Raw genomic sequence first — 16,601 nt, forward strand, 5'->3', positions numbered from 1 at the left:
CTATTCTCACCTAACTGGTGCTGTAACTGTGTCTTTAAAAGACCATTTCACCTTTCTATCAATCCAGCTGCTTCTGGATGAGCATGACCCCATTGCCTCACTTCTTTGGCCATAAAATCTGTTCCTTGGTCAAAAGCAAGGCTGCGTGGAATTCCACGATGGTGAATAAGGCATTCTGTGAGTTCATGAATGGTAGTTTTGGCAAAATTACTTCATGTAGGATGCAGGGAAGGCAAATCCATATGCAGAACAAGTGTCTATGCCAGTAAGGAAAAGTACTGTCCTTTCAATGGTAGAAGTGGTCTACTACAATCAACCAGCCTCCAGGTTGCAGGCTGATCACCCCAGGGAATGGTGCTGTATTGGGGTCTCAGTGGTAGTCTCTGCTGCTGCCATACTGGGCATTCAGCAGTGGCTGTAGCCAGTTCAGCCTTGGTCAGTGGGAATCCATGTTGCTGAGTCCATGCATAATCTCTATCCTTGTCATCATGGCCAGTCTAGTGTGTTCATAAACCCACTGGGCAATGACAGAGGTGGCTGAAGAAAGAAGCTGACTGCTAAGTATAGAACAGGTCATCTCATCCACTTGATTGTTAAAGTCCTCTTCTGCTGAGGTCACCTTTTGGTGATTACTTACATGAGAAACAAATATTTTTTACACCCTTTTTCTGTATGGAGAGGTCTATCCACATACCTCTTCCCTCAAATACCTTTGTCACCAATTCTTCATGTTTCTTCCAAGTTCCTGACCACGCAGCCAGACGATTGGCTGCAGCCCAGGAATCAGTATACATTCACACATATGACCATTTCTCCTTCCAGGCAACATGTATTACCAAGTGCACTGCCCAAAGTTCTGCCCACTGTGAAGATTTCCCTTCACCACTCTCCTTCAGGGAGGTCCTAAAAGGGACCTGCATGCTGCAGCTGTCCACTTGTGGGTGGTACCTGGATAATGGGCAGAACCATACATAAACCAAGCCCTAACCTTCTCTTCCTCTGTCAGCTAATCATATGGTACACCCCATGAGACTACAGGTGAATGCTGGGAAGCAGAAGGAAATATAGCAGGAGTAAGAGCCATGGGCATATGGGGAACTTATTCATGTAACTTACTTGTGCCCTCTGGACCTGCTTTGGCTCAATCAAGTATATATCACACAGACAGGTGGCTGTTGAGGAGGGTCTGGTAAGTCAGCGATCTCCACATGTACTCCACAGAGCACAAGAAGTTTCCCAAAGGAAACCCAAGGGCAAAGGAGAGCAGGATAGAGTGAAACAATCCAGGCCCAATATCCCCAAGCAATCTGCTCTCAAGACAACATATATTTATGATGTATTTAATCATAAAAAATTAATAGTTGGAAAATCCTCATGGGTGTTAGTTATTAATGGTTTTCAGCAGCAAAGGACAGGGTGACCAGGGAGCTATTTGAGCTATTTGCCTGAAGGGAGGCATGGCTGGGTTCAGATGAGTTGACTGAGACAGGGTAAAGAGTGAAAAATTACAAAACATGTTGGGGGGTGAAATTAAGGGACAGTGTCATGACAGCTAATTCTGCATAAGGACCCATGGTGAGTTCCACATACACCCACTGGCAGAGTTACAGTTCCAAAGGCTAACAGTATCCAAGGTGGGGAGGGGATAGAGTCTCCTGAACTCTCATGCAGTGTTGGGGGAGGTGAGAAATAGTTCCATCCACTCTGGAAAACTGTTTAGCAATTTAGTTAGCATTAGACATACACTTACAACTCAAATATTTCACTCCTTATTTACCCAAAAGAAATAAAAACACATAGCTTACACACACACACACACACACACACACATATATATATACATATATATTTGTATAATATACATCTATATACATGCATACACATATATATATACATATATACATATATATGTGAGAATGTGTGTGTGTGTGTGTAAAAAAACTAGAAATAGCCCCTGCATCCATCAACAAGTAAACAGCTACATTTTGGTATAGTCATACAATGGGACATTTTTTTAAAAATCAACAATAAAAGAATGAACTACTAATATGAGGGACAAATCTCAAAAATCATGGGGGAAGATGAGAGGGGATCAAGGGAAAAGATAAGTAAAGAGGATCAAGGTGTGCTATGTAAATGTACCAAGTCCCTATGAAGCACACATCTAGTATGTATCACAAGCATAGGAAAACAATTTACAAATTTAAAATATATATAATTGAAGCAAGAGAAGCCAGATATAAAGGAGTGCATACCTTATGATCCATTTATATGAAGTTCCAGACCAGCCAAGATGACTCTATCTGAAGAGATATGAGGAAGGGCACTTACTGACAGAGGCAGGGGAAAGCTTTCAGAAGTGTCAGAATGGAGTTGTACCGTATTTTCATCTGGGTGGCTGTGACCCAGTGCAACTAGATGGTATAACCTACTGGACTCTGCACTTCAGATCTACACATTTCACTGCTTTGAAATACAGCTCAGTAATTTTTCCATGTGAGGGGCCTGAGGGAAGAAGGCGTCATGGGTAACTCAGGAAGGCAACTGGACAGACAGGAAGAAGACATTGCTCATTCATAACCCGGGGATGTGGACAGAGGATGGAGCAGTGCTCATTCCACATCTTCTGAAACTGACTCTCCATACTGTGCACAACTTGTTTTTCTCTTTGGCTTCATGTTAGATGATCAGCAGCCTAAAGTCTCCTTAGTACAAGGCCTTGTACAGAGCAGGAAGTGGGTACCACCTTGGAATAGAGATCAGGAGATAACCTTCTCTTCCCGCTGAATCCTAAGACTGGCAGGTTTAATCAGCTAGTGCATGCCCTCATTAATGAATGATGACCCCTCTGGCTGGAAAATATGTTGTCCTTTCTGTGGTCTGTGAGAGAGTCAATGCCACAACCCTGAAAAATGACAAAGTGGAGCTTTCAGGCTCTGTGCAAAGTCAGCACCAGCAAGTGGACAGAGGACTTCCCATGGCCCTCAGCTCAGATTTGCCCCACCAGTGAAGTTATAGGCACTTCCTTCAGTCTCCAAGGTACCCCAATCATGCAGAAATTCCTGCACACAGCTTCTCCACTATGTTCATCTTTCTGCCCCTTGGCCTCCTTGCCAATGTGATCAAACTTGGGAAATCTGTTCACAGTCATTATATGAGTTTTTGCCACTCACTTGCCCTAGGAGACAAAAGGGATCCTGCAGGATGACCATGTATCTGACCAGTGAAGTGTTTCCTGTCTCTTCATCATTACGATGCACCTTTCTTGCACTTAACTAAACTGGGGAGACTCCAGAGGCCCTGAGAAAGCCTTTGTAATTGCCCTTGAGGACAGAATAAACGTGACTCAAGTGCTGCTTTCTCCCCCAGGGCCACCAGTACCTGATTTGCTGATCCTGACCTCAGCAACTTCAAAAAGATTGTGTTTTCATAGGAAATTAGATTTATGGAAAATAGACATGAAGTTTTTTGCTGGCCTTTAAGGGCTCCCTGTTTTTTCCTCTTGCCTCAGTGAGCCACCCCTGGTAGCCCTCGCACACAGCACAGATGCCCCTCACCATCAGGGGATGAAGGTGTTTATGAAGGTAAAGCCAGTCCACGAGGAAAGAAGGATGATGCACCTTCCCTCACTCTCTCTCCACAAGTAGTACATGCACGGAAACCCAAACTGTCAATCCCTGCAAATCCCTGCTAGTGGCAGCAGGCAGGTCTAGCAACACCCACACACACATGCCCACCACACTCAAGCACACACACACAATTTAAGGGTTCTGAGTTTATTGTTAGACAAGAATTACAAGGCCTAGATATTGCCTGCAGCGGGGGGTTAACATAAACAAAACTTCCCTGATTAAGAGCAGGGACTTGGGGTAAAGGGCAGGATCTCCCCTGCCACTCTTGGTGCCACATCAAGTGTCAAAGCAGAAGCTGTGTGCACTTGTGACAGTCAGACTTGTGGGGAATATAAACTACCTGAAGCAGAACCCACCTTCTAGAAGGACTCTTCACAATAAGCAGCCAGATCATAAGAAGTAAGCAGAACATGAAGGCAGAAGGGGCTCTAGGGGTGTGCTTGTCAATACGGTGATATCATAGAACCTCCTGCAACATCTCCCAGGTCCACCTCCCAGCCTTACTGTCAAGCAGTCTTAAAATCCCAGTGTTCTGGGGTAGCTCAGTGTGAGAGCCACCCTTGCTGTGCAATAAAATGAAATTCAGAGAAAGAGGTTGAGGCTAGTCTGAAGAAAGAGGCTCTTAACTGTATTTAGTGAGAAGTTACAAGCTTATAAATACTCTGGCATTGAAAAGGATTCAGTGTGGTCTGACCCATCCAGGACTAATCTCAGCTCTGGGATCTATGCCTAAGGCAAGTCACAGATCTTTTCAGCCTCAGTAATGTGCGTGTGTGTGTGTGTGTGTGTGTGTGGTAATGACACCTGCCACAAAAAGTTTTTCATGGAGATTGCCCAAGACAAAAGGAACCAGGACCCAGGACCACTGGCATGGATGTAGCCTGAGGTGAGGCAGGCAATTCATCACTTCACCAGCAGCCCAGCTGAAATCAGATAGGGGCCTGTTTACCAAGGACATTATCACAATCCCTCCTCCTCAGCCCCAAGAATTTCCATGTGTCACTAATTTGTCAATTAGGACAAACATGCTCTCACCTTATTACAATAGCAACATCATCTCAGGTAGCATAACACTGGTAATACCACACAATGGCAACATCTCTACTTGTTTCTGAGACAGCCTCAGCCTGAGAGTAATATAGCACTGGAGCTGTGTGTCTGCCACCTTAGGTATTGGGATAATGGCTCCCAGACCTTTTCAGGCCAAGGAGAACTTCAGCAGAGAACACAGACCACAAATGATAACCATCTCTCTTGCCTTTCTGAAAGGAAGTTCCAGCTTTACCCAAAGTTACCAGTAGATACTTAGGAGAACCTGCTTCTGCACTTCAAATAAGTTCTTCCCATGTTCCCATGGAGTTTACACTCCAGAAATGGGGAGGTGGCTTCTATATAACATAACACATAATCTAATGGAGGAGGTACCTTGTGCTGCATGAGGCCCACCCAGTCCATTTAAACCACAATTGACAAAGCCAGGACAAGCTTCCCAGAAGAAGCTGTGGGAGAAAGAGCCAAAAGAAGAGCAAGTCTCAGGGTCAAAGTCACTTCCTCAAGGAAGCTCTCCTTGACCACCTTCCCTATTGAAATTAAGTCCTTTGGACACTGTCTCACAAGTCCCCTAATTATCACCATTTGTAGTTACAGATTCATAGTTAATATTCTCCCCTTCACTAGTTCTAGGAAGGGAGAGGCCATGCCTGTTTTGCTTACCAACTCTTAGCCTAATACCTGGCACATGTTGAGTGCTCTGTACATAGGTAGAGGCTTGAGTTATGACTGTGGAGATGGTCCTGGGCTGGAAGAATAGCAAAGAAGAGACTGAGGTGAGAAGCATGGAGGCAGTCAAGGAATAGGGAGCCATTTGGGCAAAGCAGGGATCAAGGAGCTCAAGGGCAGTAGCAAGAACTGAGTCTGGAAAAGAAAGCAGGGCAGAAACCAGACAGTCCCATGTAGGCCCCATGAAAAGGACATTCTCCCAAGAATGAGGTGGTTCTTTGATGAGCTTCAGGGAGGGAAGAGAGATGACCGGGTTTGTGTCATGCATGCTGCAATATGAAAAATGTTTAGAAAGCACCAAGCCTGGAAGTGGGACTTCCAGGTGTCTACCCAGAGGAAAAGAAATCAACGAACCACAGACACCACCACATCCATGTTTACAGCAGCTCTGCTCACCACAGCCAACTTACAGAATCAGATTCAGTGCTGATCAACAGATTAATGGGTAAAGAGAATTTGATAGAGATGCATGATGGAGTATTATTTGCCCATAAGGAAGAATGACATCCTGTCATTTGCAGCAAAATGGATGGAACTTTAAGACATTACGTTAACTGAAACAAGCCAGACCCAGAAAGACAAGTACTACATGTTCTCTCTCTCATGTGGAAGCTAAAATATTGTCAACTTAGAAGTAGAATAGTGATACCTAGAGATTGGGAAGAGTGTGGGGCTGGGGATGGTGGAAAATGAAAGTTCAATTAATCAGTGTATGCTATCTACATGTATGGAAAATCATATTGTACTCTGTTAATATACATAATTAATGTGTCCATTTTAAAAAGTATTTTAAATAGACTAGAAGTTAGAAAATTTGTTAGGAGTGTATGTATTAAACCAGGTGAAAGTGTGTGCTGTTATCGTGTGCTATTCTAGAACTGGAAGATAATTTGGAAAAAAGTAGAGGACCAAAGAAATCAGTACAAAGTAGAATCAGCCTGTCTCGGGCATCCTTTGAAAGAGCTAGCTAAAGAAAAGGAAGAATGAAGAATGGTCCCTGACATTCGGTTTGAATGGAGGTGCCTTTCACAGTGGCAGAGAACAACCCAGGACAGTAGAAATTGAGGCTGTGAGTGAAAGCACAGATGAAAGATTCAATTTATGACTGACCAAGTGTGAAGTTTCTGAGTAGTTTCCAGGTAGAAATGGTCAACAGATAACTGAGTGTACTGGAACAAAATAGCTCAGAGCAAGACTAAGACTGAAAATATAGATTTGAGGAAAATCCATATAATGAGTCATTGATATAGAGTAATAGGTAAACCCTCCCAAATTAATCAGAATAGTATCTTTTATGAGATACTAATTATGGGAGACCCTGTAAAAATCATGAATTTATGTCATAAACCAAGATAAAGCTATCACCAATACTCATGATCCAGTACTCATTTAAAGATTACATATGCAGGGCTGGGTATTTAGCTCAGTGGTTCTGCCACCTGCCTTGCAAGCGCAAGGACCCGAGTTCAATCCCTGGTACCAAAATAAAATAAAATAAAATAAAGATTACATATGCATACTTATAATTTTATTGTAACACTTACCTATATAAAATAATTGTCACACATTATTACACACTTAGTAATTAAATCATGAAGTCCTAGAAAATAGGAATTAATCTTTGTCCAGATTTTATTCATCTTTATAACCTGTGCCTTGGATGAATCCAACATAGAAAAGGTACCCAATCACAGTTTATGCTCTGCATGGAACAAATTCCTTGATTAAAAATCTTTTCTAATTCATTTTCCAATTAATGGATGTATCTGACTTTTGCTTGGATGGACATAAACCAGGGCTCTGTTGTCCTACTTCAGGAAATCTGGACCATTTCACTTTTGAGCAGAAAGGCATATGCCAACGCTATAAAAATCAGCATGAGTGATCCAGGTTGAGAGTCTTTCTCATGCCCACAGACCTCACAGGTATCCAAATTTTTGCATAAAGGGGAGGGTTTGCATTTCTTAAGTCAGAAATTTAGTAAAAGTATACCTAATGCTGAGTTATCAAACAAATGGCTCTGGGATGGTTAGCCATGATGGCACATCACAGATCCTCTCTATACAGCTAGGCAAAGGAGATCCAGAGGGGAGAGGAACTGTGTTGGCAGGGACAAAAGAGGGTAAGGGTCATGCTTACCCTGGACAGTGTGGGCTCTACCTGTTTATGGCAGCCACAGGCTGGAGATGACATCATTACTCCAGGTCCCACAGTCAGTACAATGTGTCAATTTTAAATTCTTTGTCTCTGTGACTACAAGGAGGTCATGACTTACCCAAGTGACTGGTATTTTTATGCACTGTATGGTACATGTTGAATTTTAGCAAAAATATGGAGACAGCCTCTAGCACATTAGGAGATGGCTGTAAAAAGTCTAACAAATTGTATTTCTCAAAAAATGTGCTACATGTCACAACATATCAAAAATTGAAAATGTACTGAAGCTGATTTGGATGATATGAAATTCCAATATATATGAGGTATAGGGTTGCAAAAAGTATAAAATCCTGAACATTTTATTGCAAAGTTAATTGGAATTCTTCCTCTATTTAGGAATTCACTTCTTTAAATAGAAAAATGGCATTGTTCAAAGCACAGAATTTTACTGAATGAAATCTGAGCAAGGTCAGGGGAAAATGTGAAATTAAATTATATTGGCCAATTTTGACAGAAAGTTCCCTTTAAAAATGTCTTTGGTTTTCTTCTGGTCATGGTTCCCTCTCACCCAAAGATATGGCTGAAAAATCATCCTCTTGCTGAAATCACACATTACCAACAACCTGTAGCAAGAGTGACAAATGCAACTTTCCCCACATCTGAGCTTTACAGGAAGACCATAACAAAAGGAGTCCTGAATGCAGAATCAAAGGTGCAAATACAAGCCAAGACTGATTTCCCTCAGAAAATGTCCCTCCAGAAGAAATCTTCCACACAGTTTCACCTTCATCACCATAGTGACAGGTGGACAACTGCATGTATCACACTGCAGAGAGGAACCAGGAATGTCTAGTGGCACAGGTTCTCCAGGCAGGGTGAGTATTCAGCCCACTGGGGCATCCCTGAGAGTGACCCTAGGACCTCCTCATGCAGGATGAACAAGAACAGATGTGGCCCAGCATCTTTTCCATGCTAAATACCCAGCTGAGTGATTTAAACACATGGTTAGCCTTTCCCCAGAATCAGTGCTAGGAGGTATTACACCTTCATTGTCAGTTATCCTGGGACTCACGGGGAAATTGGAACTCAGAAAGCTCAAAACCTACAATTTGAAATTTATAAAAGTGGACTCATACCCAAACTTTGGACTCCACTGTATGCTTTTGTTCTGCACCAGGTGGGTGCAATGGAATATCTGGGTGCAAGAGACACCTTTCCTCTTCCACCCAGTTGCTAACCATGTACCTGTTATTGCCAAGGACATTCTAGATTTTGAAATGTAAAACCAAGTAACCTTCCAGCAGCTAAAGGGGTCTGGATGGCTTCACTGCTGAATTCTACAAGACATTTAGAGAGGAACTACTGCCACTACTGTTTAAACTCTTCAATAAAGTTGAAAGGGAAGCAATACTCCCAAATTCATTCCTGGAAGCAAGCATCACCTTGATCCCCAAAGCAGAGAATGACCCAACTGAAAAAGAGAACTATATCTTACTAGTGAACATAGAGGAAAAAATCCTCGATAAGATCCTGGCAAACAGAATGCAGAAGATCATCAAGAAGATCATACACCCTGACCAAGTGGGATTCATCCCAGGGATTCAGGGATGGTTCAACATATGCAAATCAATAAATGTAATACACTATATCAATAGAGCCAAGGACAAAGACCATATGATCATTTCAATAGATGCAGAAAAAGCATTCTACAAAATCCAAAATGCATTTATTATAAAAACCTTACAAAAAATTGGAATACCTCAATCTAATAGAAGCCATCTATGAAAAACCGACAGTCAATATCATACTAAATGGTCAAAAACTGAAATCCTTCACACTAAAATCAAGAACAAGATAAGGATGTTCATTATCAGCACTCCTGTTCAATATAGTTTTGGAAACATTAGCCATAGCAATTGGACAAGAGAAAGAAATAAAAGGAATAAAGATAGGAAATGAAGAAGTCAAATTGTCATTATTTGCAGATGACATGACACTCTATATAGAAGACACCAACAACTCCATCAAAAGTCTTCCAGACTTAATAACCAAATTCAGTCAAGTAGCTGGTTACAAGGTCAACACACAAAAATCAATAGCTTTCCTCTACACAAATGACAGACTCACTGAGAGAGAAATAGGGCAAACAATTCCTTTCACAATAGCATCCAAAAAAATGAAATACCTAGGAATCAACCTAACATAAGAAATCACAGACCTCTTCTCTGAAAACTATAGCACTCTGAAAAGACAGATTGAAGAGGATATCAGAACATGGAAAAACATCCCTTGTTCCCGGGTTGGAAAAATCAATACAGTGTAAATGGCCATACTTTCAAAACTGCTATATAAATTTAACGCAATCCCAATTGAAATTCCAGCAGCATACGTCACAGACCTTGAGAAAATAATCCAAAAATTCATTTGGAACAAGAAGAGACCTAGAATAGCAAAATCAATTCTACGCAACAGAGACATGGCAGGGAATATCAGAACCCCCAACCTGAAACAATACTACAAAGCTAGTGTTAAAAAAAACAGCATGGTACTGGCAAAGAAACAGGGTGGAGGAGAGTGGAACAGATTAGAAGATGCAGAAACAACTCCAGACACTCTCAGCCACATCATCTTTGACAAAGGAGCCAAACACCTTCACTGGGGGAAAGATAGCCTCTTCAATAATGGTGCTAGAAAAATTGGGTTTCAACTTGCCAAAGATTAAAACTAGACCTATATCTCCCACCAGGCACTAAACTAAAATAAAAATGGGTTAAAGATCTAAATATTAAAACAGAAACACTAAACCAGATGGAAGAGAGGTTAGATAGAACTCTTGAAGACATTGGTGTAGGAAAATATTTTATGAACAAAATCTCAGTTGCCCATAAACTAGCACAAACAATCAACAAATGGGATCTCTTCTTATTAAAAAGCTTCTGCACAGCAAGAGAAATGACCAACAGTGTGAAGAGACAACCCACAACGTGGGAAAAAATTTTCACCTGCTGTCCCTCAGTCAAAGGTATACTATCTAAAATATATAAAGAACTTAAAAATATCAAACTCCCAAATTTGAAGACCCAATCCAAAAATGGGCATCTGAAATGAACAGACATTTCTCAGACAAAGAAGTAGAAATAGCACATAAACATAAGAAAAAATGTTCAACATCACTGGTCTTTTGAGAGATGCAAATGAGAACAATGCTGAGATTCCACCTCACTCCAGAAAGAATGGCTGCTATCATGAAATCAACCAATAACAAATGCTGGCAGGGCTGTGGGGAAAGAGGAACCTTGCTCCACTGCTGGTGGGAGTGTGGACTGGTGCAACCACTGTGGAAATCCATATGGAGATACCTCAAAGAACCAGAACTGTAAATCCCATTTGACCCAGCTATTCCCCTGTTGGGTATCTTCCTCAAAGAATTAGAAGAATCATACCACAGTGGTATATGTGCACCCATACACATACAACAGTACAATTTGTAATAGCTAAAACTTGAAAGCAGCCCAGTTGCCCATCAACTAGAGACTGGATAAAGAAAATGTGTGTTTTTTTTTTAATTAAAATGGAGTACTACTCAGCCATAAAAAATGAGAAATTAGAGACATTTATAGCTAAATGGATGCACACTGAGGTGATACTCTTAAGTGAAATAAACAGCACACACATGTGTAAATACCAAATAGTTTCTCTACTGTGAGAAACTGAAAGTATAAATAAGGACTAAAAGATATAATAAATACTGTGAAAAAGGAAAAAAAGGGGCAAAGGGGCAAAGGGGAAGGGGAAATGGAAGGGAATGGAATTAATATGAGAAAATGGAAAAATGGAAACAAAGTCTTTGTAAATAGGGAGGGATGGAGGGGTTGAAGGGAGGGCAGGGAATGGGGAAAAAATAAGAACCAAGAAAGATTATGTAAAGGTGCAAATTTCCAATGATAAATGTCATTATATTGTATACCTAAAATGTACCAATAAAATTAATTAAAAAAATAAAATAAAGGGGTGACTTTTTGTTTGTTTCAGAGGGTGGTTGTTGTGCTGGTGGTGGTTGTTGTTTTTGCTTTGGAGACATATTCTCTCTGTGTAGTTCAGGCTGGCTTTGAATTCACTATGTAGTCCAGCCTGGCCTCTAACTTGAACTTGCCTAACCCTCTTGTCTCAGCCTCCCAGATGCTGGAAATGCAAGTGTGGACCACCACACCCAGATCCAGCTGCTAAAAATGAAGAAATGTCAGCTCTAGGAAGCAGCTCAGATACACCAAGTGTCAAACGGGCCTGCTGCTTCTGACTGTCTCAGGGCTTGAAACCATGAATCATCAATATTATTTTTCTTCCCCAAATATAGTACTGCCACCCCTGACTTCTGGGAGCCCCCCCAAAAGGGATCCCCTTTAATTCTTCCTCTTGAACCAAATCCATGCTACTCCAGGATGGTGTTTGCAGCTGCTTCCTGTTTGTCCTTTGTCATGCCTTCCTGCTTCTAAGGGCTGGTGGGCCCCCGAGCACTAGGGCTCTGCAGATTGTACGGGGTCTCAGAGGGGGTCCTCCAGTGTCCCACCGTGAGAACATCCATTTCTGCTAATGACCGGTGGATGTGCATTCGGAGCCTGCTGGAACCCCAGGCACATTTCCAACTGACAGTGCAGCACTTGGGGATCCATCCTCACCCAGCAAGAATCACTTAGCTTCATAACCCTGCCCCGATTCGATTTTAACTTTCCATAAAGCATGAGAGATGAGTGGGGAGTGCTGACAGATTACTGATGAGACTGGGCTCACATCTGGCTGTTTTATCTTTTTTAACATAAGTTCAAAAAAGAAGGGGGTTAGGAGAGGAAGTTCATGCATAATTAAGAGGAGGGCAACACCTGCAAAATGTGCAACCAAAATGCAAAGAGGGTTTTTTGTTTGTTTGATTCTCTCTGGTGTGTGAGTAGCTGATGAAGGAGTACCTGGGGAGGCTGGAGACAGTAGCCTCAATGGATTAAATGCTGTAGTTGTATATGCACAAACCTGTCCAAATAAGTAGTCACACATGCACACATTTATACATATGGCACACACATGGAGACTCAGTCGTACAGTTCAGGGCCTGGCTTGCATTTACGTGACACCCCTGGGACACAGTGTACTCAGAGTACATTGTGTGGTCTGCACTGGTGAAATGGAAATGAATGTTTTCATGGTCATCCTAACTCTTCTAGTCTACTATCTTCAAAATACATCCAGCCTCTCACCATCTGCAGCACCTGCTGTCAGAAGGCACCACTGCCTCAAACCACATTAAAACAGCTTCCTCCCTGGGCCCTCTGTGTTCTTCTCCTGTCCTCCACAGTCCATTTTCACAGCACAGCTGAAATGATCTGGACATACATAAAGCAGGTCATAATGATCTCTGTGCTTAAGCCTCCCCCATGGCCTTTATTTCTCTCCAAGTAACAGCAAAGTCTTCACAGTAGCTACTGCATGATCTCCACTCCTCTACCTCTTTGCCTCTTTGTCCAAATCACCTTGGTCCTCAGCTCCAGCTACACTAGCTTCCAGCTGTTTCTCAAACTCACCAGACACTCCACCAGAGGGCCTGTGTACTCACTACTTTCTCTAACTAGAAGGCTCTTCCTCTGTATCCACATGGTTGTTCCATTCACTGCTTCAAAACTTTATTCAAATGGCAGTAAATGCATGATTGCAGTCTTCTCCTATGAGCTTTCCCCCAGCATTCCCAAAACCTCTTACCCTGTTTTGTTTTTTCCCCTTACATTTATCATCTTATGAAACAACATGGAATTTCCCTACTAGTTTTTCTTGTTTGTCTCTACCTAATAGACTGTAAGTTCCATGAGGGCAGGGATTATGGTCTTTAGCTGCACCCAGAGACTAGAAAAATGTATAGCATACATATATTAATATATCAATACATCTGTTGAATCAAGAATGAAAAATAACTTGCTTTCATTTGCAAATGTATGTACAGTATATGAAAAAATAAAACCCCAACTAGCTCTACACATATAAATGTCTGATGTTCAAAATAGTTAAAGTCAGGCAAATTTGAAAGGGTCTTGGGATACCGGGGGACCAGGAGGCAAATAACTTCAGGCCATCGCTTTTGGAAACCCACATTATATAAGGAGATGGAGTCATTCTCCTCCATGCCTGCAGCTCCCAACAGCTCTGTGATTCCACTGCAGGAGCAACCAGGCTCTACCGCAGAGCCACTGGAAACCTGGTCCACCTGCCGTGGCATGCCCACACTGGTGGAGGGCTTACTCCACCATTTTTCAAGATACAACATCTCCCTGCTGCAACTACAGAGTCCAGACAGCCCATTCACTGCAAATGGCACTGGGATATCAAGAAAGTAACAGGGCCAAGCCAAAAAAGCAGAAGGAAAGGAAATGACTATGCTAGAACTGCTAAGGAAGAAGAGTTCAAGGTCATCTGACCTTTCTACCCCTTCTCCACCTTCAAGCCAAGACCATTGCCAACACCACTGGCTCATAAAGCTGACCTAAGAACTCTAAGGTTGAATTCTTGCCTTAACAAGCTTGTGAGGAGTGCCTGTCCATCTTTCTCCACTGCCATAGTGGCCACCAAGACTCAGCACACAGCCAGCTTCCTGGACCTCAGCTCTGCTCTCCAGTCCACCCTGCACACCACTACCAGGTTCAGGATATTCAAAATCCTTCACAGAAGGTAGCTTCCTTATTAGAAAACCTGCAGTACAGTATTACCTGCTCCACAAAGCTAGCCTCGAGGCCCACAGACGCAGGTTTGTCTCAGCCTGTCTGACCCATGTGCAGTAACTCCTCCATCAGAAGCCCTGGCTGACACAAGTTCTTCATTCATCACACCTCATTGTGACAAGGGAACTCTCTTGGTCTCTGCCCCTGTGTTCCTGTTACTCCCTTTAGCTGGTAGCCCTCCTTTTTTGTCTCCCAAGTATTTGTAATGCTTCTAGAAGACCCAACCTAACTTTCTTTTGCAGATAGAAATCCTACTTCTCTTAAAGGTCATAGCACACAGAGTCGGGGTAAAAGCACAGTGCTATATAATGTTATGGACTGACTGCTGTGAATTCAAACTCCGCAGTGACGATTCACCAACAGATCAGCATCTATTTCTCTTATGAGAAATTTCTCTGATGTCTAAAGGGGTTTTGAGTTTTGTTTTACTTTGGTTTTTGTTTTGCCTGTGAAGAAGAAATATTATACTGGGGTTTGGTATCACATGGACCTGGAATTAAACCTCAGCTTGCCACTTGCTATGTCTGAACAACTTAGCTTCTCTCAGTCTCAATTTTATTGTCTATAAAAAAAATGAAAAACATATACCTTGCAAAGTTATAATGAGAACAAAATGAGAGAATCCCAAAACTCTACTAGGGCACAGATTTACCTTATTAACTTTGGTGCCCAGGACAGTAACACACATGTGGTCATCAATAATCAAATGTGATTATATTATGTGCATAAAATTCCTTGTACGATGCCTGCTGTGTGGTAGATCATTAAAAAACAGCCATCACTGACAATCTTGTTCTTTAGCCAGCTGAGTGTCACTGAGTGGCCCCTCATAATGCCTGACAGGTGTCACAGACCCCTGCCACCTGCTCTGTACCTGGCCACTCCAGCTCCTTCTCATGGAGCCTGTTTCCTGGCCTCTTCTTCCTCATCCTTAAAAACCCTTGCCTTCCCACATGATGGCCCAGGACACACTGCCCCATGCTATAACTGTAGGAGACCAGATAAGCCACCCCAAACAGGCTTCTTTGGCTTATTTTAAGCTGCTCCTTCTGAGAAACCTCAGACACTGGAGTAGTTTGGAAAAACCATCCTTTTCTAGGACACTTTCTATCTCTACAGGAAATCAGCACTACTAAAGTGTCTGAATCAAGAGGAGGACTGCTCCAGACCACTTTTACTACTGGAGAGGCTTTTTATCTGTATAAAAAGACATCTTTACTCACCGTGCATTTCTTCCACTCATCCTCCCATAGCTCGTGTGGCCACCTTCCACCTGCCAGAAACCCCTAAACCTGCCCCTTTCTGTAGCTCTGGATAGGATACAAGTTTACAAGCTTCAATCACCTGAGCCTTGAGGTTCTTAGTTTATGAAGCTCCTGTGCCTATGCATGCAATCAGCATGGCTCATCTGTCTCAAACCTATGTAATTCACAGTCCAGCTAACAAACCTGGGAGAGTTCAGGAAGCCATTTTCTCCTCTCTTCAACATACAACCTAAAAAGTAAAAAGTCTAGTTTATTCTGGAAGGGGAATCCTTCCCTATTTATTTCATTTGCATCCTTTTTGTGTTTGTGAAGCTCTCTGTGCCATTTTTTCTTTATGTCATATGTTCTCCTTCCAGAATGGATTCATGGGGCCACAGAAGACTTCTCACTTATTTGTCCTACAAACACCTGGCACATAACAAATGTTGAAAAAACACAGATGAGTAATGAGCCAAAGGGCTGACTGATTAAATAAAGGTGTTTTTACAACCATGGATCTTAAAACTGTATGGAAGAAGTAGGTCTAAATTGTGCTCTTGTAAATGAATAGATTTCCTTCCCCAGGCAAAGATGCTGGGGCCTGCCATTCTGAGGAGTGATTTCTTTCCCAGGAGAGATGCACCTGTCCACTTGTACAGCTCTCCAGATACATGTGGCCACCCTTCCTTCTCCTCCCCAGTCCTATTGGTATTTTTAAGCCACTGGTTCTATGAGGAGGCTGGTTCATGAATGACATGGCTCACTTGAGGCATCCTCCACCCATGAGGGGAAAGGCCACTCACAGGAAATGGATCATGGGCCTCCATCCACTCCTTCAGGTAAACAGAGCTTCTGTATTACATCCCCACAAGGACAATAGGCAAGAATTCCTGCTTGACAAGAGTTGCTAAATACAGAAGTTTCCATACTATAGGGAAAAACCAAAGACACAAAAGAGAAAGACTCCCTTGAAGTGTCCACTCCTCCCCCTTCTAAGAGGGTCCAAACCCTACAGAGTCCTTCCCACTTTTTAT

At 42.3% G+C, this 16,601-nt stretch overlaps 1 protein-coding gene across 5 annotated transcripts in view; it reads right to left on the reverse strand.

The window, feature by feature from the left end:
• Zmat4 (zinc finger matrin-type 4) overlaps positions 1 to 16,601 on the reverse strand; it is a 424,653-nt gene that overhangs the window by 380,993 nt on the left and 27,059 nt on the right. The window contains exon 2 of one of the 5 annotated variants that reach the window (XM_087217364.1): positions 2,256 to 2,303. The exons of the other annotated variants lie outside the window; for them this stretch is intronic. The gene's annotated coding sequence lies outside the window, so the exon portion shown is untranslated. The remainder of the gene's footprint in view (positions 1 to 2,255; positions 2,304 to 16,601) is intronic. 5 annotated transcript variants of the gene reach the window in all.

Source organism: Heterocephalus glaber, unplaced genomic scaffold, assembly GCF_053883595.1.
Source record: "Heterocephalus glaber isolate CG9 unplaced genomic scaffold, H.glaber_assembly_v1.0 deba00001461, whole genome shotgun sequence".
Taxonomy (NCBI): Eukaryota; Metazoa; Chordata; class Mammalia; order Rodentia; family Bathyergidae; genus Heterocephalus; species Heterocephalus glaber.